At 47.1% G+C, this 27,089-nt stretch overlaps 1 protein-coding gene across 1 annotated transcript in view; it reads right to left on the bottom strand.

Moving 5' to 3' along the window:
* LOC148220720 (Fc receptor-like protein 3) overlaps positions 1 to 27,089 on the bottom strand; it is a 79,513-nt gene that overhangs the window by 18,786 nt on the left and 33,638 nt on the right. The window lies entirely within an intron of this gene.

Here is a 27,089-nt window from a genome sequence, read left to right as displayed (position 1 = left end):
GCCACACAATGGTAGGTGCCTGAATGTCTCACATTGATGGCCCCAAGCTCCAGGAGGGGACCCCGGGCCACCTCGTGCCCGTCACGCAGCCAGGTGAAGGTGACAGGGGCTGAGCCCACCTGCACCGAGCAGCGCAGGGTCACGGGGTCACCTGGGCGCACCTGGAGTGCCGGGGGACCGGGGGTGATGGTGGCATTGGCCACGGGCACTGCGGGGACACAGACAGGGCTGAGGCCGGGGGAGGAGCTGGCACCCGGCATGGGGGGAGGGGGGAGTCTGCATGGTGGCACCTGGGGACAGAGGGTCTCCTTCACCCAGGACAGTGACCCCATGGTGCTGGGGGTCATCATGTGGTGTGGGATGAGGGCATGTGACGGGTGAGGGGTGGGGGATGAGGATGGGATGAGGGTGAGGTGAGGGTGGGATGAGGGATGCTGTGTCCAAGGGCAGGGATGGCCGTCACCTGGTGGGGAGGGTGTGGAATGGCGTGGGTGGGATGTGATGGGTGTCATGATGCACATCAACGGGGGCATCACCCCAATGCCAAGGGTCTCAGGAGGGGGGCTGGGGGCCTCAGTGGGCTGGGGGTGCTGAGCCAGCTTAGATTGAGGGGGGACCCCTCTGTAGATTCGGGGGGGACCGTCCAGCACTGGCACCCTGAAGAGCTCTGAAAAAGAGATTGGGATTGGGACTGTCATTCTGAGTGCAATGCAAACTGGCTTTGGAGGTGTCAGCATTTTGGAGTCCCAGCCGCGGGGGTGCTCACCCTGCACTGTCACTGTCACTGGTGACATTCCTGAGGCCATCAAGCCCCCACAGTGGTAGCGACCACTGTGGTGCAACTGCATATGCGACAGAGACAGTTCGGCTCCCCTGAGGGACCCCCCTAGATCCTTCCTGTCCTTCTAAAATCGCACCCTGGTGACAGGGTTGTCCTGCCAGCCCCAGCAGCGCAGCGTCACTGTGACCCCCTTCAGCAGCACCTGTGCTGGCACCTGCACTGGCACCTGCAGCACCAGCGGGTCTGTGGGACAGGAGGGTCCCGTCACACTGAGGAGCCCGAGACAGCTCCAAATTGGGTGCCCATGGCACCTGGGACATCTGTCTGGAGTGTCCACCACGTGGGAGGGTTCCAGGGACACCAGGAGCAGCCCCTTGGCACAGCTTTCATCACAGGGTTCCCACCACACTGGGATGAACTGGGATGCACTGGGATGTCCCTGAATGCAGGAAACAAGCCGTTGTCAAACGAGTGCTGTGAGGCCACCCACAGAGTAGATACCATCCAGACCTATCAGGGAACCACCCTGAGCATTTCAGATCCCCCCCTCACCATTTGCCACCATCAAGGGGATGCTGAGCCCACTGCCGGCTCTGTCACATGAGTAGGTGCTGCTCTCAGTGACAAGGAAGCGGCCGGGTCTCTCCTGCCACCAGAGCCGGCCATCCTTGAACCAGGTGGTGACACCGGCAGTCCTTGAGCCCTGGCAGGTCAGTGTCACACGGTCCCACAGCACCGCCTGTGTCCAGGGGGGATCTACGAGAAGCTGGGGGCTCTGGGCACCTGCGGGTGACAGGGGACTCCAGCTGTCGGGCCATTGCGGGGCTGGGGACAGCGGGGCAGGGACATGGCATCCCCCGAGGACTCACCAGCGAGGCCGAGGGTCTGGGCTGGAAGGGAGAAGGGACAGGGCTGGCTGGGGGTGGCACCGTGGGGACAGCAGCACCTGGGGCACCTGGTGTGGTGTCTGTCCCCAAAGTGTCCCCACGGGAACACTGGTGTAGCACGGAGGGTTTGAGCACAGGGACACCTCGGTCACCCTGGGCTGAGGCAGGACATGGGGACACTGTGGACACCCCATGTGTGCACAGGTCACCTCACCCAGCCCTACAGCACCTGTCCCCACGGCCACATCCCCATGGCCCTGTGTCCATGCTCCCATTCCCATGGCACCTGTCCCCATGCCCAATCTCCAATGTACATTTCCCTTGTCCCTGCCTCCCTGTCTCTTTGTTCCTTTCCCCACAGTAGCCACAGTGTTCCTATTGCCACATCCTTGTCCCCACACCTCTATTCCCCTGTTCCCATCTCCAGATCCCAGTTCCCCTATTCCTGTCCCTCTCTTCCTGTCCCCAGGGCCACCCCACGACTCTGGTCACACTGGGGTCCATGCCCATGCCCTGGCTCTGCTGGCCTTGGGGACCTCAGGGGACCCCGCAGCCCCCCTGTGCCCCCTCCCCACCGCTCTCTGCCTCACCGGGGCCCATCCCCGGGGCGTCAGGCCCGTGCCCGGGGCACTCACCCCACAGGAGCAGCGCCACCTTCCCGGCCATCCCGCTGTCCCCGGCCATGGGCACTGGCTGTCACTCGCTGCTGTGGCCACCTGTCCCCTGGCTGGTGGCTCTTCCCATGAAGGGACAGGAAGCGAGGTCACGTCTCGTCCCCACGTGTACCTACGTGGCCCTTGGTGGGGTCAGGGTGGGGGAAATTTGGAGACAGGAAAGGAGTAGGGGACAGGCTGGGGACATTATGGGATAGTCTGGGCACATGATGCGGGATGGAGCTCCCAGGAGTGACTGGCTCGGGGAATGTGGGGAACCAAGGATGGGTATCCAGGACAGTGGGGGTCCAGGGGAATTGGGGTGCCACGTCTTTGGGGATTCCTGTTACAGAGGTGGCACATCCTGGGCACCTGTGTCGTGGGGGGCCCTGTGCATTCCCTCTGTCCCCAGTGGGGCCCTGGAACCTCTGGGGTGTCCAAAGTTAAGGGGACGCCTATTACGACCTTGCCCTGATGATGGGAAATCCCAGCTTACGTTTGCTTGGATACCCTGATGGCCAATTGGATGAGACGAAATAATACATTCGTAGAAGAAAGGCAAAAATATTTTCCCTCACCACTTTTTTTCAACCACAAATGAACTCAGAAAAATCAATCTGACAAGGTATAAAATGATCTAGTGTATAGAATCTTTTAAATCATTGTTCTCCCAAGAAGTCGCTCACAATACAAGCACAAATAAATCAGAAAAAAAGAGGTGTTTTGGTTCCCTTTAGGAGCCCATTGTTGCATCCTACAGCAGTGTTTGCTTGTGGATAACACAGAGTGTGGAATGTCCCTGAGTGTCCAACAGCTCCATGGGATTGTTCTCTGACTGCTAGGCAGCAATCCAGCCCTAAGGAAGGCTTTTGTTGGACCATAGTTAGTAACTCTTCCCATTTTTCTCATTCCCACCCTGAAATTTGTTTTACTTCCCATGGATTCTACTCCAAAAAGGGAGGAACTCTGTCCATCCTTGGAGCAGGGCACAGCAATCTGTGGCAATGCCCGTGTGTCCCTCAGGGTCTGATTCCCTGGTAAATCCACTGCATCCAGCCCTAAATTGCCCTGCTTGGGCAAATCCTTGCTCCTTCTGTGACACTACTCTGCCCCAGAGCCAGATGTGGGGCCCCTGCTTGATATTTCCACACTTTTCCCTCCCTGGTGGTGTCCACATCCAGAACTCAAACCTTCTTTTCAGGAGGTTCTAAAAAGCTGCAGGTTTTGTTCAAGAAGGAGGGTCCCACTTGTATTATTGAGCAGATCCTTGTGGCATTTGCAGCAGTTCTGGGGCTCTCTCAGTGCCTTGGGCACAGGGACCAAATGATCAATTGCTGCATTTCCGCACTGGTTCCCTCGCAGCTGCCCCTGCAGGGGGGGTTTCCAGCCAGCCCTGCTCTGAAAACCATCAAAGGCCCTCACAGAGCCACTGCTTGGGCTCACCCTGGGTTTTGTGCTTCTTGCAGAGCTGAGCAAACCACAGCCACGCCTTTTCCCCCCCAGAATTGTCACCTTTGCAGGAGCTCGAGAGCTGCGAGAATCAAAGCCAAGGGGGCGGGGGGAGCCTCAGGTCCTGGCTGCCAGCTGGGGCTGGCCAGAGCAGGGCTGGCCAATGCCCATCCCTGTGCAGTGGGGCTGGGCCATGGCTGGGCCCCACACTTGGATGGCCACTGGCTTCAAGGAGGAGCAGTTTGGGAGCACCTCGCTTCCTTTGGGGCTCCGTACCTAAGCTGCTCTTCTTGGCTGAGGTCCTGCAGGCGATGAGCAAGAATAAGGAAGTCAGGATCCCCCTAGAGCCACCTTCCCCCAAGATAGGACTCAGGTGGGCCGGATGTGTCCCCCAGTAACAGGAACCCGAGGACAGGACCCCTGTATGTGCCCCCCAGGACAGAACCAACCCATGTGACTCTCTGCACAAACGGCCTCTTCCTTCTGTTGCAGGAGAGAGAAAGTGAACTTGTTGGGGGGGGAAAGTGGGAAACCCCCATCCCCCACAGCCCCCCCCCCCCAATCTGTGCAGGTCCCTCCCCTTGCTTCCCCCACCCTGGGTTTCCCCCAGTCCTATTCCCTGCTCAGATATCAGGATAATGAAGGTATGAACTGGGGGGATGTGAAACTGGGGGATTAAAAGAAGAAAAGATGGAAGAATTAAAGAATTAAAATTAAAGAAGAATTAAAAGAAGAAAATGAAGAGAGGAAAAAGCCCCTGGGTGTCCGTGGGGTGTTTTATTGCACTAAATAGTTTGCCTTGTATCACAGGGCTCATGATGGTTCTATTGCACTAAATGGTTTGTTCTGTACTTCCCGAAGCTATGGTGATGGTTCTGCCCTCCCGTTGTCCCTCCCCTTCGGGTACACCCCATTTGTCGGGATCCTGTTCCTCCCCTCCCCTCCCCCAGGGTTTAAAACTGCCCGCCATTTGCTGCCCTCTCTCTCTTCTTCCCTTGGAAGCGTTCTCCATTAAAGTGGGACCTTGCTCCTGGGAAGAAGGAGCCTCTTTGTCTTTTGCCTATGTCCTTGATGGAGTATTCTTAATCTCCACAGTCCAGAGGTAGACGAGAGGACCCGGGGAAAAGAAGAATCCCGTCAGCTGGCGTCCAGCACTGGGCCTTCTTGTGGGGCTTTCTACAAGGTCAGAGACCCTGCGCAGTGGCTGGGTATCCAGGAATGGATTATATGAGTCCTTGGAATATCAGTTACCTTGCAGGCAACAGGCTGCTTTTTGTGCAGCTGTGCCTACGAGGACGAGTCCAGCAGCCTGCCTTCAGCCCAAAGGTAGGTCAGCCTCGGACAAAGGACTTACCTTGCAGCAGTTTCAGCCAGCCAAAGAGGGAGGTGAATATCCCTCACGAGTGTTAGCAAGGGCCCTGAAATAACCCCCGTTCGTGATGGGGGGGGAGTGCCCACAGTGCAGCACATGCGGGACTGAGCCACGTAGCACAGGCAGCAGTGCTGGTCCACAGGGTGCTGCCCAAACTGCGAGCAAGCAGCATGCAAGCCACAGCAGCACGCATGCGGAGCGGTGGAGTTGAGTGGTGGAGTGGCGCTGCAAGCAGCAGTGAGCTGCAGTGGGGATGGGTGGAGGAGCAGCGTGGTTTCAGCAGTGGAGGCTACGGGCATGGCTGGCTGCAGTTTGAAAGCCGCTTGGCTCTCCAGCGCTCAATCTCTCCTCCTATCCCCGCGTCACGCAGGGAAGAGAAGACGCCAGACCCGTCCCCAAGCTGGTTGTGGACTATTTTCAACACTTTCTGTTTGTGTCTGACTGCGAGATAAGGTAGATTTAATTGTGTAGATTGTTTTTAACGGCAGTATGGCCTCTCAGCTTTCTGCACAAAAAAGGAGTATATATTCCCAAGTTTGGGATATCTTAAGCAGAGGAAATGTTGCAATTTCTAGGAAACAGTTAAAGCAGTTTGTGTGCTGGTTATCTCTTAATTTCCCTCAGTTTACCCTGCAAAATGTAGATTCTGTCTCTTCCTGGGACAAAATTGGAGACCTATTAACTCTCAAAGTGGAGCAGGGAGACAAAACTATCCAAATTTTTTTCCTTTGTTCATTTTAGTTTGAAAAGAATTAATAAAAAGGGAAATAAAAGGAAAGCCACAAACAGTCTCGGTGCCGCTGCTGGAGGGTCCCCCTGTGCTCACTGAGGGGTTCTCCCTCAATCTAAACTGCCTCAGCACCCCTACTGCCCTGCAGCCCCCAGCCCCCCTCCTGTACTGCTTCTACCTGGACGGGCAGTTGGTGGGGGGCCTGCAGGAGTTCCCACAGCTCCTGGTGCCCGCCGTGGGGGTCTCCCACTCGGGGAGTAGCATGAGAGCTGCGAGGTGCGCTCCGAGGGGAGGCCCATGCAGAAGAGCAGCACTCGGCTCAGAGTCACGGTGGGCAGTGAGTGCAGGGATGGGCACGGGGAGCCCCCACAGCCCTCCCAGGTCTCCTATCCCTGCTCAACCTTCTGTGTGCTGCCCTGCCTTCCCAGCTCTCTCCTTGGGTTCCCCCATCACCTTTCCTGGTGCCTGCATCCCTCACTAGGTCCCCTCACCACTCCCTGGGTGCACCTCTCCCTCTCTGATGTCCCTCTGTTGTCCACAGGTCCCACCATCCTTGTCTGGGTCTCCAAAATCTTCCCTGTGGTTCCCTTCAACCCTCTCAATGTGTCCCCTCACTGAATCTCCAGTCCTTCCCTGGGGTCCCTTCCACCCCTTTCCAAGCCTCCCCCCCATCTCTGGGCCCCTTCTTCCTCACTGAGATTCCTCCACCCCTCTCTGATCCTCCCCCTTCCTGAGTCCCTCACTGCTCCCTGATGCCCCCCACTCTTCCCATATCCCCAATCCACCCTGTGTCTCCCCACAGGGGTCCCGCTCTCGGGGGTGCCCCTGTCGGTGCAGCTTCCCAGGGGACAGGTGGCACTGGGGGACACGTTAAGTGGGAGTGGTCCCTGGGGTGTGGTAATTAGGTGTGGCCATTCGGTGTGGGGAGAAGCTGTGGTTAGTGGTTGTGCTGAATTGGGATGTGGACAGTTGTGCGGCCAGTTGCTGTGGTCAGTGGAGGTATGGTCAGTGGTATGGTCATTGGAGTGTGGTCAGTGGTTGTGGTTAGTGCATGTGCTCACTGGGTGTGCTCAGCACAGGTATGGTGATTTGGGTGTGAGTGGGGTGTGGTCAGTGGGTGTAGTTAGTGGGTGTTGTCAGTTAGGTGTGGGCATTGAGGTGTGGTCAGTTTGTTTGGACAGTGGGTGCGGTCACTTTGAAGTTGTCTGTGGGGTGGTCAGTGGGTGTGGTCAGTGGGTGTGATCAATGAGGTGTAGTTAGTGGGTGTTGCCAGTAAGTGTGGTCATTAAGGAGGGGATTGAGTGTGGTCAGTGGCTGTGGTTAGTGGCTGTAGGAAGCAAGTGTGGTAAGCTGGGTGGTCAGTGGGATGTAGGCAGTGGGTGTGGTCAGTGGAAGTGTACAGTAGGGTGTGGTCAATGGGTGTGGGCATTTGGTATGGGCGGAAGGCATGGTCAGTGGTTGCGGTCAATGGGGAAGTGGTCAGTTGGGTGGTTTGGTTGGTGTGGTCAGTGGGAGTGTGGTCAGTGGGTGTGGTCAATGAGGGGGTGCAGTCAGTGGATGTGCTCAGTAGCATGTGGTCAGTTGGGGTACAGTCAGTTGGGTGGTCAGTCAGTTTGTTCAGTTGGGTGGTCAGTGGATTATGGTCAGTAGGAGTGGGCTGTTGATGTGGTCAGGTGGGAGAATTTGGTGGGGTGTGGTCAGTGGGTGTGGTCAGTTGGGGTATGATCATTTGGGTGGTCAGTGGGGTATGGGTGTAGGTGTCTTAGGAATGGGTATGTTCAGTGGGTGTGGTCAGTAGTTGTGGTCAGTGAGGGTGGTCAGTAGGGTGTTGTCAGTGGGTGTGGCCATTTGGGGTGGTCAGTGGGCTGGTCAGTGTGTTGGGTCATTAGGGGTGGTCAATGGTGGTGTGGTTAGTGGCAGTGTGGTCAGTGGGTGTGGTCCTTGAGGTGTGGTCAGCTGAGGTGGTCTGTGAGTGTAGTCAGTGGGTGTGGTCACTGTCTGTGGTAAGTGGGTGTGGTCAGTGAATGTGGTAAGTTGGGTAGACAGGTGGGGGTTGTCAGTTGGGTGGTCAGGGGGTGTGGTCAGTGGAGTGGTCAGTGGGAATATGGTCAGTTGGTTTGTCATTGGAGTTTGGTCAGTGGGTGTGGTCAATGGTATGGTTAGCTGGGGGTCATTGGGGTATGGTCAGTGGGGGTGGTCAGTAGGTGTGTGTTGGAGTGAAAGAAAGTTTTCGAGACTGAAGCAAAAGGGCGTGGGAGAACCCACTACAGTTACAGTGAAGAGACTGGTTCACTTCCAGCATCCTCTGTGCATTCTCTGTAGAATTATTGGCTTAAAAGTGCTGCAATATTTTGCATATTCCTAATTCCTCTTTCCTATTGGACCCTCACCTTCAATCTCCACCTCTATCCTACCTTATATAAATTGTGTTTACCCTTGCCCTTGGCCGTTTTGGTGCACCCCTTAGTACTGTGCTCACCTTCATCCAGTTTGCTATTTTTATATTAATAAATTTATTTTTTGGGTCACCTATCTGTGCTCATCCCTCATTTTGAATCACCAAGTTTAGAGACCTCTCACCAATCTCCCAGATGGTCCATCCGGGCCAGACCCCGAGTTGCCGCACGTGGCGCCCAAGCAGAGACCTTTGATATTCAAAGGATCTGCTGAGATAATCATTGGAAAGGTCTCCTGGTATGCCAATTAGGTTTTTCGTCCTTCACTTCAGTGAGTTTTGAGAAAGCCAGGCCTGTGGACACACACATATAGAGAGCTAGGGAATTAGAGCTTGGAAATTCTTTTCAGGCCTGGATTTCTCCTGACTCTCAGGTTCATTCCCAGGCTGACAAGCTGACTACAGCTTCAGTTAGGGAGGAAATCTCCCAGGGTGATAATATGGTGAAAAACAGAGTGGAATTCATAATAAAGATTAACACCTGGTGTCTTTCCCGTGGGATACATCCTGAGGTGCTGTCCCAAGGATGTTATTCCCAATTGTCCAATGAACTACTGTCCTGTCCTAGCTGCACGTAACACACTTTAAATACAGGCTGTCGTAAAATAAAGTTGGCCTTTTTTCCCCAAAAGAGGACCGTGTGTTTCTGTCTTTTCTCTCTCTTTGCAGCGCAGTAACCACACAGGCCTGGCACAGAGTACTGAAGAATTTGTTCTTCAGCAGCGTGGGTGCTGACAGCAGGGCAGCCCAGCGCACAGGGGAGGAGCCCCACGAGAAGCCTGCAGGGAACAGGTAAGGACTTGTGAGGGAGGACAGTTGCCCCACCACCCACTCGATTTTCTTTCAAGTTTAACCTTACAAGGTCCCCAGAGTGCCCCAAATTCTATGAGGGTTTTTGCCAGAAGCCTTAAAGAAACCAGTTTTTCAGTTGTCTAAGATGTGTACCAGACTGCCAGTAGATGAGAGGGACATATATGAATTTTAAAGTTTGAACTGGCTGCCTGGGACATCAAATTTCAAAAACAAGAATTAAAACTGATTGTGAAATGGGCATTTAAAAATCATCCAGTCTCGACTATGCCCAAGGGAAATACAAAATATTTTTGGGACTCAGGTAAAGATAAATCACACAATTTGGCTTCCAAAGGAAATAGTTTGATGAAAAAACTCCTACCAATCCTATGAAGATTAATGGGACTTTTCACTCCAGATTCAGATATGCCTGGGAGAGCCACCCCCTCACACTGTCGCCCAAAAACCTTTCCTAGAGATAGATATGGGGCCAATATGGCGAAGGCCTACGCCCAGGCATGGCTCAGAGAAAATAACAGTTCAGTTGATGGATCCACTGCCCCGTGTCCATCTCCATCATGTCCACTCAGGGTCCAGAGTGGTAATGGCCATATCATTCTGGAACCCACTGTTCCATTCCACCCAGTCCTGCACGTCACCCTTGTCCCTCGTCTAACATGTTGTAACCCACCACCTTTCATCTCAACCAGAGTCACAGCAAAGGCCACCATTCCAGCAAAGACTGCTATATTAAGAGCACTAACTCCTCCTCCTCTGACGACTATCTGGCTGGTCAGGAAACCCTGCCCTTAGCTCCACCCTGTCATCCCTACACCGCTCCCCTTCCACCCTGGGCCACACCTCTTGTGCTCTCACTGGAACTTGCCCCAAAGACCAGACCCTCTCCTGGCATGACAGAACCCCACCCACCTGGGCTCCGGAAGGGCCTGCTCACAAAATGGCAGCACCTCGCCTACTGGTACCGAGGCCTATCCTGAGGCCTACCCCCGACTATGATCCCTCCTCCTGCTCCTCCTCCTACTCCTCATCTGAGGACGACTTCCAACCAGGGATGTTTCACACTGACCCTTGGGAAAAAATAAAGAGGGAAGCAGCTAGAGAGGGGGAGTGGGAAATTGTATCCAATCTTTAAGTAATGCCAGTCTGGTATGGGAGGGGAGGTGCTAATCCCCATTGGGAACCCCTCACCTTCGGGGAAATAAAAGAACTATGTAAAGCCGCTGGGGAATACAAGAGAGATTCACGGTACTTTGGCAACCTGGTGCAAGCTACCCTCTCTGCACATGTGTTAACACCTCATGACTTGAGTTATATGATGATTACCCTGCTGTCCCCTACTGAATATTCCTTATGGGAGCTAGCATGGAAACAGCTTTTAAAAAACCTGCTAAGGAACCATGCAGGGGATCAGGCATGGGCAACTTCTACCTATATAGAGCACCTAGCAGGAGAGGGAGATGATGTGGACCTGGATCATCAGGCTGAGAACCTTCCTAGGCATATTTTAAGTGACATTAAGGACTCTGCTAGGAAAGCTCTTTTAAAAGTCCCAGGTGGAAGTAAGTCAAATTTGGAGTTTTCTGATATTAGACAAGGCCCTAATGAGCTTTATATAAAACTCCTGGACAGACTAAAAATAGCTCTTGGCAAACAAATAGTTTTGGATAGAGCAAGAGAAGAGCTACTGAAAAGGCTGGCAGTCTCAAATGCTAATTCTGACTGTAAAAAGGCACTAAGTGCATTGCCCTCTGATCCTGAGCCCACCATTGCTCAAATGATCGAGGCATGCAACCGCATAACAACTCCGGAGCACTCTGCTGTACTGCAAGCACAAATCCTTGCTGATGCACTAACATCTGCTCAAGCGGATAATAAGGAAACAGCAAATGCAAACTGCTATGATCCAAACATGAATGTTAGCAGAGGCTTTTATAGCATTTAAAGAGACCATTAAAAATCAGCAAGGACAAAACCTAGGGCCTTGCCACAATTGTGGCAAGGAAGGACATTTCGCAAAGAGCTGTAATAAATCAAAAAGAAAATTGTTTCAAAAGCATTGTGGGTATAAAGGGCATTGTTGTGGCACTAACATCTCTCATCAAGTACAGAGATGCAATGGTCACCGGGCAGGAAACTGCCAGCGGAGCACAGGAAAGTGGCACGTGATGACACACAAATCTGTATTGAGCATGCCAGAAACGACTGACAGCCCACAAATCCACAGTTGCAGCACATCATAGCCAACCTCCCTGTCACAATGCCCCTAGGCACCAGACTGGAGCTGCTGACTGCGCAGCCAGCACTTATAACGGATTGTGTGCATCATACTATTTCCACAGGACAGTTAGGCCCAGAATAACAGACACATAAGTTCTTAATCATAGGAATTAGTAGATCCAACTCAGAAGGATTTTATGCGATACCTTTTGTTTTGACAGTCACCGCAAACCAGGAAATTACGGTCCTTGCCACGTGTCCTGACCCCCCATGTTTTATTCCTCATGGACTAATGATTGCACAAGCTTTTCTTTTACCAGAGTCACAGTGTAGTACTCCCTTTGTTGCTTGGATTAGTAGGATCAGTTGTGGACGCTCAGAGATCATCTGTGTTGTGAGCCACATGGAAAAAAACATTGTCTGCAGGGGACTCATTGACACTGGAGCTGATGTGACACTGATCTCCAAATGCCGTTGGCCACCAGAGTGGATCATAATTCCATCACTGGACACTCTGTCAGGTATTAGGGGCCACTGTGCCAGCTTTTGCAGCATATACTCTATCAGTTTTAAGGGCCCTGAAGGACACATAGCCATTTGTGGTTCAGGAGGATGTAATCTCGTGGGGAAGGTATACCAGTGCTCTAGGACCCTGCCCCAGAGATCGTCACCCAAACCTTGTGACCGTAGTACTGCACGATTCTGAGGTATACCATTCCAGTGACTGGGGCTGGGACAAAAAGGACTGGGCTAGAGTGTTAACTAGAACAACTGGTGAAGAAATTAAGGTAGGATGCAGAAAAGTGGAAAAATCCCCTCACGAGAAAGCTACTACTATTGCAATTGCTGGGAATTTCTTAAAATCAGATATAACTAGTAGCTTGCACCATAACATCACGGCAAGTCTCTGCCCCACAACAGTATGGACATGTAAAAAACAAGTCCCCCTAATACTGTGTTGTTGCCAGAGTTAGATTGGTAACTATGTCTTGGACCCTGATGCCAACAATGTCGACGTTACAAAGCTTTGCATGGACAAATTTACTGACCGTTGGCATAACTTTACTTTAACCAGACCAACCTATGTAACATGCTCCTGGCAGAATGGCATAGCAGATGAGTCCAGCTTGAAACGTCTAACCCATAGGTTCAAAATAAATGCTGTAGAAAAACCCACATTGACTGCAGTAATTACATACTATGGTGTAAGCACCCCCCTAATGTTGGATGACAAAAACAAGGTTTTTCCTCCTTTCATGGTGACAAAAGGTGATGATATCACAATAACTTGTAAATTAGTGGCTGGATCTCTCACCAAACCTGCATAGAGTTATGGCATAGGACCTCATGGAGGTACCTCATATTGTAGAATAAAAAATCAAGATTGTTGGCTAAACTTAACTGCTGTACAGTTTTCCTATAATAGCATGTGTGGTAAAAACAAGATAAAATACTGGGGAGAACTTGATTTTAATATTTTAACACCTACCACCCAGCCACTGGTTCTATTGAGTCCTATGACTTTTTGAATTGAACCGTATGTAATTAGAAAAACTGGCCATAAACAAATATTATTTAATCCGGCATGGTCTCTTAAACAGATCAAATTGTTGATGCAATGCAATGTCTCAGAAATTCAGCCAGCTTGTTCACCCTTTTTACAGACTTCTTTTGAGGGATGGACAACCTGGTTGCAAAAGTGGAATTCTTCTAAGAAACGAATGGCAAGAGTCATAACTGGTGTTGTGGGAACAGGATTGGGAATTTTGAATAGCATCGATTCAGAAGTACCAATGAATAAATCGGCTACCACAGCTGGAGATGTAACCAAATTACAGCAACCACTGCAATCATCCTTAACAGCTTTGGGAACCCAACAGTGGTTGGTATCAAACATATTGCCCAGTTGGGGAAAGGTAAATGTAAATGACCACAAATTGATAATTGATGCACTTGGTGCTACACAAAATAACATCTCTCTGGCTCTCAGCTGTATCCAGGCCCAGTTCTGGATGCAGTCGGTTGCTGCTTCAAGTCTAAGAGAAGGTGAGGAAGGCACTTTTTGTACTGAAATTCGAAAAAGAGTCTGGGACAGTGTCACCTATTTTGAAAGAGAATTCCTGTCCTGGTGGAACTTAGTAAATTTTACCTATGACCCCAGCACAAACACAGCCACAGCCTTTGTACTGATGATACACAATGCTTCAGTGCATTCAATATTCCCCATCATTGTATTAAGGTTGAACCATGACGGAGTGTCTTTGTTTTGATTTGCCAATTTAAATAAACTCATTTTTCTGTTGTGTGGCAGAACCAGGAGCAAAAAGCAAGGCAGGCCTAAAACTTAAGAGTATAAAAAAAAATTTCTTAACTACACAAACAAAGAAAGGGGAAAAGAACCAAATTCAGAATAAGATTTTTTTTCAGACCACTCCTTCCTTCCCTCTCCCAACCTTCATAACAACAAAACAAACAGACAACAAATACTTCGGTCAGTTCCCTGTTTAGTCTTTTTCAGTTCACTTCTGGAGAGAGAAGTGTCCTCTTGTTGAAAGCTGTAGGCATTTTTCCACAAGAAGGAAGAAAACAGTCCTCTCGTGGTTTCATTTTTCACGATTTGCATCTGCCCGGGAACCTGCAATCGTGACACTCCTCCCAACTCCACAACCTTCCCAGAGCTGTAGATGTGGGCCATGTCTGTCTCATGGGGTATTACTTTTAAGAATGAAATGTTGCACAGCAAAGGTTCTCTTCATCTCCTTTCTCTCTGTTCAGGCTTCATCCTCAGAAAACCGAGCTCCTCTTCTTTGCTCAGGGCAAAGATTCTCAACACAGGTGCTCTTTGTTAAAATCATCTATCAAATGGAACATCTCCAATCCCCCATGTCTTTCTCTATGGTTAATAGGAATATTCATTACATCAGTTCATCCCTACAATCTTACAAAAGGATTTTCAGTCATCTGGACAGCATCTCCTCCTTCTCCTTCCATTTAAAAAACTTAGCTCTTGCTTCACTGACTTCAGAAATCTTCTTATTCCCTTTCATATTCAAAGGAAGGCCAGAGGTTTTGCAAATCTTACCTGAGCACTAAAGAGTTGAAGTTTAACACAACTGCAAGAATTGGGCCAGGCCCAGGCCATGCTATGGGGGGTCGCTGAGGTGTTAATCAGCCTTTCTGGGGCTGGGCTGCAGCCCCACACTGCCCATGGCCACCTCTGCTTCCAGACAAAGCCTGGCTGCCACCCCCAGGCCACGTCGGGGCTGGGCAGGCCTGGTCTTTCCAACAGCAGCAGGAACCGGGCACCCCACCCCAGAGCCGCAGGCTCATGGAGGAGGAAGCCATGAAGGTCTTATCAAGGAGCCTCTCCTCCTCCCGGCCATTGGGTCTCCTCATTTGCAAACGGGGCCCAAGCGGCCTCCCAAGCCTCCCCCCTGCACGGCGGGGGGAAGCTCGGATTGGTGTTACCTGCACAGCCACCGGAAAGACAAAGAGGCTCAGTTCTGGATTACCTCCTTCAAAATGTGTGTTCACGGAGAGAACTGACTTTCTCCCATTGGCTGTTGAAGTTGTCCCAACCCTCACAAAGGAAGCTCCCTTAGAGAGAACTTCTCTCTGAGTTTCTTCTTCCCAAGTCAACCCATCACACGGAGCTATTCTCTATCCTTTTGAGCATAGGGAATGGGCCTGTCAAATTGGTGAGAAATGGCAAACTGTCAATTTGGAAACTTGCATGGTCCAGGAACAACAAGGATTTATCTATGAAAGTAATGCAATTAGAGCTCAAGATATCTGCTTGGACACAGAACAGAATGTTTGTAACTTTGAAATTCATCCAAACGAGATTCCTGAAACTGTACTGGGGTATATGGCAATGGATGTGCATGCTTTAGAACTGCTTTATAGAAAATTTGGGAGTGCATACTAAAAATCATTCAAATCTTTGTGTTTTAACTTTACTAGAATTGCAGGGTGTGATTTTTCCTATGTAGCTCCAGTTACTTCTTACCATCTTTTGCAGTCAAATTACACGCTGATCCACCATCTATTGCCCACTCCAATTGGAATGAACCTCTCTCTGGTGAAGCAATTGTTGCTCCACCAAGATCTGATCGAAATTTTGGACAGGATCAAGAGAAACGGACAGAAAACTCTAATAGCTGTTCATCACAATGTGGAAAAAATACATCGTGTTTTGGAAAGAGTAAAGACAGATGCTGAACACAGGTGGTGGGATACTCTCTTTGGGTGGTCACCTACTGCTAAAGGTGTCCTGAACAAATTGTGTCATCCCATCATTGTTCTCTTGATTTTGGTTTTGATTGCTTTTGTTTTATCAGCAATCCTATACATTATGAATTGGAGAATGATGAAACAGTTAGCACAATTTGCATCTGATAGAAATACCCAAATCGGTCACTGTTGACATCCCTAAAGTTATTGACACAAGACAAACTGCACAGGTATTTAAAAAATAAGATAAAAGGTGATATTGACTGAAATTGCTTATTTTTTTCATTGTGTGGTATTTTTGGAATCAAAATCATGTACTTCTTCTTTTCTAATAAAAAAATTGAAAAAATTGCTTATTTCTTTGTAATCAAAATTGAATGCATATTTTAATTGAGAATTGATTATTTGTTTTGTTTTGTTTTAATCTCTCTCTCTCTCCTTTTCCTCTCCCTTATTCTTTCCTACTTTTCTATTTTGTCTGACTCTGTCTCTGTTTTTCGGGATATGCTACCAGCTTGGATGAGTCCTGAAGACTTCACAACAACTCCACAAAGGAGCACTCTTGATGAATATCATGAGTCACAGGGTGGTGTAAGGGTTGGTCTGAAGTTTCCCTCGTTTTTGCCTCTCGACCATTGCAAGGAGACCTCGAGGACCCCCACCCAGGCTGACTCCAAACAATGGTTCCCTGGCCTGGCCAAGATGGATGCTTGTCAGGTGACTGTGTGCTGGTGTATTGTGTTCACTGTGCTGTTTTGTCACCAACCAGCGATCGTGTTGTACCAACTGGAGACTGCATGTTCTGCCCAACTGCACCTGTCTTCCACAGCACCACACAATGGTCCATAAATCTTCCCACTTTTTGACCAGAAGTCACTTGCTTTAGAGAAGGACTATAAAAGAGCGACCCTCTGGAGAAGACCCTTGAGATCTCCCCACGGATGAAGACTCATCTATTGATTGGCCCATGAGGACATCCATCTTGTCTCATTGGTAGCTATTTTCCCATCCTCTTCTTTTTCTCTCTCTATACTTTGTTTCCTATATCTCTCCCCTCTATCACAACTGAGTTGTTGGCATTTAATAAAAATGCATTGCTATTGTTGAATAAACTGATTTTGTCCCCTGCATTTTGCCTGTTTGCACCTTTGAGATCAAACGAACCATCATGACCACTCTGTATTAATAGCAGATCATGGCACAGTCCCAGGACAGGGGTATCAAAGAAGGAAGGCCTAAGGAATAGGGGTCCCATAGTAGAGTTCCCAGGAGAATGAGGGTCCCAGTGTTGGGGAGTGGCTGGGTGGGCACAGGGGGTGCAGCTCCTTCACTGGGTCCCTCAGATTTTTGGGTGACCCAGGGTTGAGGGCAGCATCCCTCAGGGTGCTCGTTGCTTGGGGTCCTCTCCAGAGGGACTCCTGGTGGCTCTGGGGGGCTCCAAGGCTGTGCCTCCTACCCTTCACGAGGCTTTTCCATCTCTTTATTTTTAATTTATCCATATTTTCCTCACTTTCATGCCCCCCCCCTCAGTTCCTAGTTTCCTGATCCCAGGGAACACTTGAGCAGGTACAAGTTTTTGGGGACTCAGAGGTGGAGGAAAAAGGGGGTGAAGGGGGTGCTGGTGTTATAAATTCACGAGAAATTATGATCCCTCCAATAATTATTTATTAATAGAAAAAGCAGCAAGCAAACAACTCTGGGTGCTCTGGGGAGCCACTCCACCAACGACGCATACAACATAGCATTAGTTCAGCTTGTTTTGTTCTCCTGGTACCCCCCGCCTTCTTTTGTTTCCTTAATTTCACGGCAATGGTAATCTTCTGTGCAGGTGTTGGTTGTTGCTAGGGGGTTGTTTGCCCTCTTTTGGTGGTCTTTTGGATGAGGGCTCTGCGTCTCCCTCAGTGTCTTTTTTCATGACCTTTTCTTTTTGCATGTGTAATTATCAGATATTTATATATCTACAGTTATTTGCATAATATAGTTTTCACAATTTACTTAATTTTTGTTCTATGCAAGCAAAATATAACCAAAGGTACCTCTTTTTTTTGTGCAAGTAAGCATAAGCACAAGCAAGCTGATGTAACCACGAGTTCCTTAGTTTTATGCAGACATTATTCTGTGCTTTATTTGACTTTTTAAAATTGATTTTTATAATTATTATAGGCACTTATTCTGCTCATCACATAGCATTTGCATGGTTTCATTTCTACTATTGCCTCGTAACATGAATCTCACATACATTTTTCACAATCCCTCCCATTTTTCTTTAATTTATTGATTCGTATGCAATGGTCTTTTGAGCAGCCATAAGCTTTAGTTGGGTTCTGATTTTATAATTACAAGAGAGTGAGTTTTTCCCCTTTTGGCAGCTTCAGGGTCTACAGGCATTGTGGCTATCTGCATTCCCTGAATCACAGAATGAATCAGCTGAATAAAGCATGGAATCATACCTACTACAAACAATAGTCTTAACAAAGAACACAATATCATAAATCCCACTTTTTTCCACCAAGAGCCTCCAAATAATTTAACTCACTAATGGTCAGATAGTATAGAGTTCCATTTCTGAACTGGAACGTGGACAATTATTTTTATTTTTTTTTCAGCTATTTTAGTAATAGCTTTCCCATTATCATTAATTTCCAGGCAACATTCAGAGGTATTAAATTTTCAACATACTTCTCCTTCTTCTGATAATAAGTAGTCTAATGCTAATCGATTTTGATACACTGTGGCTCTGGTTTGCAACAATTGTTTTGCTATAATTCTATCTCTTGTGCTGTCTGGTTAGTTTTGATTTCAACCACTGCTTGTAGCCAAATAATACGATTTAACATATATACAGGAGTATGGTAACCCCAACTTCCGCTTGTGCCCAGGTGGTGGGGTCATAATATTCAATAATTCTTTGGGGTGGCCCTTGATCATTTTTCCATGTTTGTGTACCATCTATGTTAACATTCCTCTTCCTTCTTTTTAAAGTCTCATATAATGGTTTTCTTAATTGGCTTCCCCTTCCACCTTGGGAGTAAGAAATAGACTGGTTGTATCACACCAATGGTGCAGGTTTCTTTCCACTTTTTTCTCTAACTCTGCATATGCTCTATTCCCACAGATCCAAAATAACCCGTCTGGTGCTTTCTACCTTTCATTGATTTTTCCTGAATTGTCCCAGTACTTTTTTTTTTTTTTTAAGTTAGATACCTCTTCAAAGGGGTTAGCATTAGTTTGATTTAAGTTAGATACCTCTTCAAAGGGGTTAGCATTAGTTTGATTTACTTAACACAATGTTTCAGAGCTACAATTTATAGTACAATACCCTTGTGGCGATTTTGGCCACCAAGTTCCATTTTCTGATGTAGAGTTAGTGGTATATATCAGTTTGCAGGCAGTGTGTCCCAGAGATTTTGCAAAACTGGGACTTCCTTGTGTAATACATACTTGACTTAGTATTTTGTTGCTCATGACCCATCCCTCAGGGTGGTTTTCCCTTGATTTATGAGTTCTATTCCAAATTACTAATTGGTCTAGGCTTAGCCCTTCCCTTTCCTATGGCCACTGTTCAGTTATTTGACTGGCCCCACATATCCAACAGGAGGTTATGTTTAATTCTTGTGCCACTCTTTGTATCAGATCAACAAACAAACTTTTCTCTAAAGCTGGTAAATCCCACTCACTAACTCTCTTTTTTATTTGCTCATATAAGCTTTCTGTGTGTTGTTTGAGTAGTGTTACTTCCTTTTAAGTGTTTAGTTACACTTTTTTTCTTATACTAAATTTTTTCTTATACTCGTCCTGTACTTCTCTGTAATCTGAATATCCCCACATATTTCTTTTAGTAAAATAAGTATCTTTTTCTATAGGACAGCTTTGGTAAACTCCTCTTGCCTAAGGCCCCCGGTCTTAGATTTTTCTGCTACCCAATACTCTTGACCTCCATATCGACAAGTTTCTAATTTCACTTGGTTGTAACAAGTTGCATTTATGTTGGAGTGAACAGCAACAGACTGGAAGGTTTTTATGCCGTATTTAACATTTTGGACACACTTTGAGCCTGGATCTGTAATCCCACTCGGGGCAAGGCTCAGAATGAGTATTAGTCTCCACAACAATCTTACCCTCTGCCTCCTCCGCCTACCGAGTGAATCATCTTTTTGGCAGCAAGGATATTTTTTGGGGCTCCATACTGGCTTTTATGGATCTCATGCCTCTTTATAAATGCCCCCCACTTTTTAACCTTTACTGGAGGTCCGTTACAAGGAATTTGGTTTCTCTTGCAACACTCTATTCTTATTACCTATGGCTTGCTATCCAGTTTCCCTCTTAACCCGTGGTTCCAAATATCCCACCACTTCGGTGAATCTAATTCAAGTAGCTCCTTTTGCACTGCTTCTTTCAAAATGCTACTTGATAATATTTGTTCAATATACAAACAGTTTAGGCACAGCCTCCTTGGAGGGTACCCCCTTAGACAATGATAATACCATTCTCTTTAAAATATTTACACTTAGCACAAGGGAATGGATAACAATTACACCCTTTCTGCAAACATCTTATCACCCAGCATTTGGTGGATGATTTGATGGCCTGATGATCTTTATCTTCAAGTCTCTTGGAGTAGAAGTTATTTTCCAGTCTTTGTCTCACATAGGTCCTTTTACCCGAGATGCATGCATCCACTCCTTTTCCACGGTGCTTGTAGCGGTCTTTGTGGTCGACCACTACTTCCCATGTTCTCTCATCTACAACTGCGTATCTAGATTTATGTTTTCCTTCTGTTACCCTTAAGGATCCATCTATAAACAGCCTCTTTCTTTCAGTCAGCTCTTCCTCTTTGTCTTAGTTTAATTTGAATTTCCTGCTCAATGCACCAAATAATGTCAAAGTTTTGACTTGCCAATTTAAATATAGTCATTTTCCTGTTGTGAGACAGAGACAGGAGCAAAAGAGCAAGGCAGGCCTAAAACTTAAAAGGGGTATAACAATAAATTTATTAACTAGACAAAGAAAGAAAGAAACAAATTCAGAATAAGATTTTCAGACCTCTCCCTTCTCCCTCTTCCCACTCCTTCTTAACAACAACATACTTCAGTCAGTTCTCCACTTAAATAATCCTATTCAGTTCACTTCAGAGAGAGAAGTTTCCTCTTGTTAGGCCATAGGGACTTCTCCACAGGGAAGGAAAAAACCCAATTCTCTGGTGGTTTCACTTTCACAATTTACATCTGCCCAGGAAAGAACTCGCAAGTTGGGAAGCTCCTTCCATCTTCACAGATTTCCCAAAGATGTGCTTATGGGCCATGTTAAACTCATGGGGTATTTACTTCTAAGAATAAACTGTTCCAAACCAAAAATTCTCTTAATCTCTCTTTCTCTCTCTTCATGCTTCATCTCCAGAAAAAGAGATCCCCTTTTCTCCTCAGGGCGAAGGATTCTCAACACAGATGCTTGTTGATTAACAATCTATCAAATGGAACATCTCCAACCCCCCATGTCTTTCTCCATGGTTTATAGGAGTATTCAGTGCAATATTAGTTCATCCCCACAATCTTACAAAAGGATTTTCAGCCATCTTCACAGCAGCTCCTCATTCTCCTTTCATCTAAAGAAACTTAGCTCTTTTATTTTTCCCTTCTCGCTCTGGGGAGGATTGAAAAGTCTGCAAGTCTTATCTGAGCATTGAAAGAGTTAAGATTTCACACGGGAAAGCAAGGCTGCAGTGCTGAAGCTGTGCCAGGATCTCGGAAACTCCGACTGTGCTGGAAAAGGTGTGTGGGGGGAACGGCTGAGATCTCAATCAGCCTCCCTGGGGCTCAGCAGCAGCAGCAGTCACTGTCATGGCCACCCCTCTTCCCTGCCGGGCCATGCCAGCTCCCCAGACAGGGGGGCCCGGCCGTGCCCCCCCTGCCAGGCCCACAGGCCTGCAGTGGAGCCAGGCCGGGCTGGTGTTACCTGCACTGCTACTGGAAAAGAGAGAGAGCTCTTTTATGGGTTACCTCCTTCAAAATGTGTGTTCACAGAGTGAACGAACTTTCTCCAATTGGTTCCTCAGGCTGTCAATAACCAAATCCGCCTTCAGTTGGTCCTGTCAACTCACAGAGGAAGTTCTCATAGAGAAAACCTCTCTCTGAATCTGTCATCCCCAGGTGAAACCAGCCCACTCTTCTAGGTCTGGTCTTACTTTAGTCTGTAATTCTGTTAATTCTATGCAATTATGGTTTAATTTTTCGTCAGTTTTCCCAAAGAGAAATTGAGTCAGGTTCCTAGCTGTAGTTATTTTTAGCTCAAGTTCTGGTTTTCCATTTTTTTCTTATGTCTCTCCATGATTTTGCCACAAATTGTGTTTTTAAGAGTGCTTCCCTCATAGGGGAGGCTGGATTCACTCCTGAATACATCTGCAAGCTTTCCTCAGCCTTTCTAACCAATCGGTGGGAGATTCATCTTTTTCTTGATGTTCATTAAAACCTTTACTAATATTCTGTCCCCTAGCCACTGCTTCTCAGATGCCCTGGATAATGATATCTCTCAGATCTATCATATTCTGGCTATCCTGGGCACTTTGATGATTCCAATTTGGTCTTTGATTAGGCCATTTTTGGTCACCGGGAGGACTCTGTTGATGCCTCCTTTCCCAATTCCACATTCCAGATTGTCTAACCATTGCTTTTTCTTCTGTAGTAAATGGTATGCCTAAAATAGACTGTAATTCGTCCCAGGTGTAGGTGTTAGGTCCCAGAAATTGATCGAATTGTTTGGCTACTCTGAGTGGATTATCAAGTAGCCAGCCCATTTCCTTTCTAAAGGTCCTCACATCCCCAGTACTGAGGGAGACTTACAAATCCTATCTCCCCTACATTTCCCTCCCATTGGGACTTCTCTAAGGTGATTTTTACTTCTAGTCCTACTTGAAGGGGGCAAAGGAGGAGGAGCTATGAGGTTTTGGTTAAAAGGGGGCTTCTATTTCCTGTTCCCTGTAAGGGGATGGTAAACCCAAGATTCCTAATACTCTGTCCAGGTCTAATTTCTTTTTCCCTTCACTAATCTAATGACCCAGGTATTTTACCTCTTGCTCTGTAAATTGTAGTTTTGATCTGGAGACCTTCAACCTCTTGTCCCCTAAGAAATTTAAAAGGTCTTTGGTGCTTTTTTTTAACTACTTCTTTTGTTTTTCCAGCAATTAACAAGTCATCAATATACTGTAACAATTTAACTTCTCTTGAGTGATCAAAGGATAACAACAATTTTTCCAAGGCTTGCCCAAATAGATTTGGGGAATTGGTAAATCCCTGGAGAAGAATGGTCCATCAGAGTTGCTGTTTTCTTTTTGTCTCGAGATCCTTCCATTCAAAGGCAAAATAGTCTCGGCTTTTATCATCCAAGGGGCAAGCCCAAAAGGCATCTTTTAGGTCCTTAACTCCCATTAGGCTTCTTTTTTTTTATTGGGAGCATAGGAGTATTATGTGGAGACATACAGGGTTCCAAAGGCCCTTGCCTTAGTAAGTCATCTATTACTGGCTTTAGTCCCTTCCCTCTGAAGATATAGGATATTGTTTCACCCTTACTGGGTTATTCAGGGTCATAATTTCAATACTTATGGGCTCTTTCTCCAACTTCTCAATTTTCCCTTTTTGATACCAAATTTTTGGATTTATTTTATTTTCATTTTCCTGGGTCAATCTATACAGGCACATCTGTGTCGCTGTAAGGCTAGGGAGTGACCAAGAAACCCAGCAACACAGGCTCCTTCCCAAAAGCAGAAGAAGCCATTTATTGCAAAAGTAGACACATTTTTATAGACTGGTTTGCAGAATCAAAGGATAGAATAAGGTCATTGGTCCAAGGAAGGCAACACTTCATGTAAACATGCTTTTACCAAAACGTCATGTTCCTCATGCACTCATCCTGTCAACACCAGCTGCTAAACTTTGTTATTAATTCTTTCCCTTCTGTTTTCCTTTGAGTAGCTTGGGAAAATCAGACTGCTGTTTTTCCCTGACTCTCACCAGCATCCAAAAGTCCCCCTTTTTTATTTAAAAAGAGAAATGTTTGTGGTTCCTTGTGGGGCCCCTTGCAAGTGAAAACAAACACAACTCAAGAGACCTGAGGATACCTCTACTGCTTAGGAAATTTTCAAACCTGTTGCTCTTCTCTGCAAGAAGTACATTACCATAGTGTTATTTCTAATACAATAGTGAGATCTGTTACTGTTTACTAGAATTAAAATCTATTACTATTTCTAATACATTAATAAAATCTGTCTAAAAATTCAAATTAGTTCAGGCATGAACAGATGAATATTCATTCTCTACTTGTAGAGGGACCATCTGGTTGGTGATCAGTATGTTGCTCAGCAGTTGAAGGTTGTGTATTGGCCATATTCTGTTTCTGGCATTGCAGTTCAGGGTGGACACACCTTGCAGGTAGCCAGTGTACCCCGGTATTTGTTGAGATGCAAGAGTATCCATGACCCCAAACGATAAGTTCATGTGGGCTCTCCCACTTGTTTGTGGTTAGGTCATGTATAAAGACCTTTGCTTGAGGCAGACATGTCTCATCTGAAGTCTGTAATGAGGTCAAGTAATTTACAATAACAGTCTTGTGGCACTGTAAGGTGATTGATGGTATGAACAGCTTTTCCCAATGGGCTGTGTAGTGTTTCTCCAGCCATTCCCCTTTTCTGTTTGTCCAAAACACACTTTAGAGTACCATGAGAGTGTACAACAGTGGCTTGACCGGTTGGAGAATGTGGAATGCCAAATTTATGCGAGACTCCTCACAGCTGCAAAAACTGCCTCATTTTTTGTGAGACGTAAGCAGAGCCATTGTCAGTTTTCACTGCAGAAGGTATGCCCAGAATCACAAAAGCCATCCTCCAATGGACAATCACATTGCGACCTTTTCCCCCAATATGAGCAGATGCCCATATGGTGGAAGAAAAGGTGTCAATAGACAAGTGCACATACTTAAATCTGCCAAATTCAGCGACGTGAGTAACATGTGTTTGCCAAAACAGCAGGGCCTTTAGACCTCTAGGGTTCAGCCTCGCTGGTAAAGGTGCAGCAAGCGCATGACAGTCAACACAAGAATTGACACTGTCACCAGCCTCAGCTGCTGTTAAATGAAAGTGTTTTTGCAGAGCATGTGCATTCTGATGGAAAAAGTCATGCGATGTTCTGGCTTGTGCAATCTTGTCAGGCTGAGGTGCTACCCCCGTGGGGGTTAGCCAACCTGTCAGCCCTGGCATTACCTTCCATTAGAAAACCTGGTAAGTTTGTGTGACTCCGTATGTGCAGAATATAATACAGATGAACTTGAGCTTGAATTGCACACCACAGGGCCTTCAACAGCTGAAAGAACCCGGCATTGTCAACTTCCTTTAGGAGTGAGCAATCCAAATGCTGACTTATCTCTGCAGCATAAGCAGAGTCAATGACCAAATTCAGGGGTACCTGAGAAAACTTTTGGAATGCCATGGTGACAGCCTTCAACTCAAGCATTTGAGCAGAGCCTGTCTCATGGCCTTCCAGCATTTGCCAGCCAGACTCATCCTCTTAGGTAACAATGGCTTTACCTGTTTTGCCTGACCCATCATTGAAGACTGTAGGGCCTTGCATTGGCACCCGACTGTTTCTGGGTCTCAACAGCAGCTTGGCTGTTTTTGCCATTTACAGTAGCTTATGGCTGAGTAGATCATAAGCAATCTGTCCTGTAAGGTCTTGCAGTGTGTTTTGCAAGGGAACCCTATTAACAAAGCTCCCTTCAGAGAATTCTCTACACTCTAGAGGAAGAATAATTTTCGCGGGATCTGCTGCCATCAATTGCAAGCATCGTTGATGGCATTTGATTATCAGTCGAGCAAACAATTCAAGCAAGGTAGTTGCTGTCTTCTTTAACTGATGTGGCAAAAAGACCCATTCTAGAATGTGCAAGGGATCAGACCATTTGTCATTCCATTGGCCAATGATACCTGTAGGATGTAAATCTGGATTGGTTGTAAACACGGTGATATCACTGGAAGGATCTACTCAGTATACCTGAGGAGTAGAAAGAGCTTGCTGCACCTCCTTCAGTGCTTGCTGCCCCTCAGGGGTCACTCTCTGAGGTGAATCTAAACGAGAGTCCCCCTTTGCCACTGGTGGGGTTTTTGGGGTCCCTTTGGGATCCCTGAGACTGCTTCTGCAGCCTTCAGTGACCGAGCAAATTCCCGAGCCTTGCTCAGATGGAATTTTGGCTCGCGGTGAGCTCTCAGACCAGCGGGGAAAAGAAACCAGCATATGCAGAAAGGCACAAATCCATAGTTTATTCTATGAAGGCATCCTATCTAGCATATACCAACGGCTATTGTTTTACAGGGGTTTTATATCTTTTGAGGATTTTACAATTTGCACCAATCACCAAGGGAATTCTACTTTCTAACCAATCCTTGAGGGATTTTACATTCAAAGCTGGCCTATGGATACTAAAAGAAAATGAACCACTAATATTGAAGATAGATAAGAGGGTCTTCCAAGGCGGGGAAGCTAAATTCCTTTTGTATTCGTCATTTCACAAGCCATTTCTTATCTTTAAGCTATGGTTTTCCAAGGAGCTTGTTCTGAGGATGCAGGGAAACTTTCTTCTGTGTTTTCTGCTCCCTCCACACCCCTTCAGAATGTTGAAAAGGAGGGACAACTGTGCTGTGGTTAGTCCTAAGTAAGGACGTAACTAACCTATAGCACCCAGTAATTTTTGATCATTCAGAGTTTTAATAGAATCTGCAAATTGCACCTCTTCGTGCTGAATTGTTTGATCCAAGATCTTGATCCCCAAAATATTTTCAAGAAGGTTGTCGCTGGACCTTTTCTGGGGTCACTTGCAGTCCATAACAGTGTAAAGCAGTGAGCAGCTGAGGCTCTATGCTCAGCAACTCATCTTGAGTGGAAGCTGCTATTAGGATGTTGTCCATGTAATGGTAACAGTATGTGTCAGGAAACTGCTTGCGGACTCCAGACAAGGCTTGAGCCACATACCATTGACAGAGCATTGGGCTACTAGGACAGCCTTGTGTCAAAACTTTCCATTGATATCTCTGTCCTGGCTCAGAACTGTCAATTGTAGGCACTGGAAAAGCAAATTTCCATCTGTCCTCAGGACACAAAGAAGTTGTGAAAAAGTAATCCTTCAAATCATTGATCAGAATGTCCCATCCAGCAGGGACCAGGGTGGGGGAGGGCATACCAGGCTGCAATGCCCCCATGCTTTCCATCATTGCATTAATCTTTCTGAGATCTTGTAACAATTTCCATTTCCCTGATTTTTTCTTTATAACAAAAATGGGTGTATTCCAGGGACTATTAGAAGGTTCTATGTGTCCCTGCTGTAACTGTTCCTGAACAAATTGACAAAGGGCCATCAATTTAGTTTTTGCTAGGGGCCATTAATTCTTCCAAATAGGGGTATTGGTCAGGCACCGTAAAGGCATCATAGAATAATTTTTGCCCTTCATTTCAGTGGCCCCAA

Source organism: Sturnus vulgaris, chromosome 31 (assembly GCF_052056855.1).
Source record: "Sturnus vulgaris isolate bStuVul1 chromosome 31, bStuVul1.hap1, whole genome shotgun sequence".
Taxonomy (NCBI): Eukaryota; Metazoa; Chordata; class Aves; order Passeriformes; family Sturnidae; genus Sturnus; species Sturnus vulgaris.
Note: the sequence above shows the minus strand (reverse complement) of the source record. Positions and strands in the feature narration are given on the sequence as shown.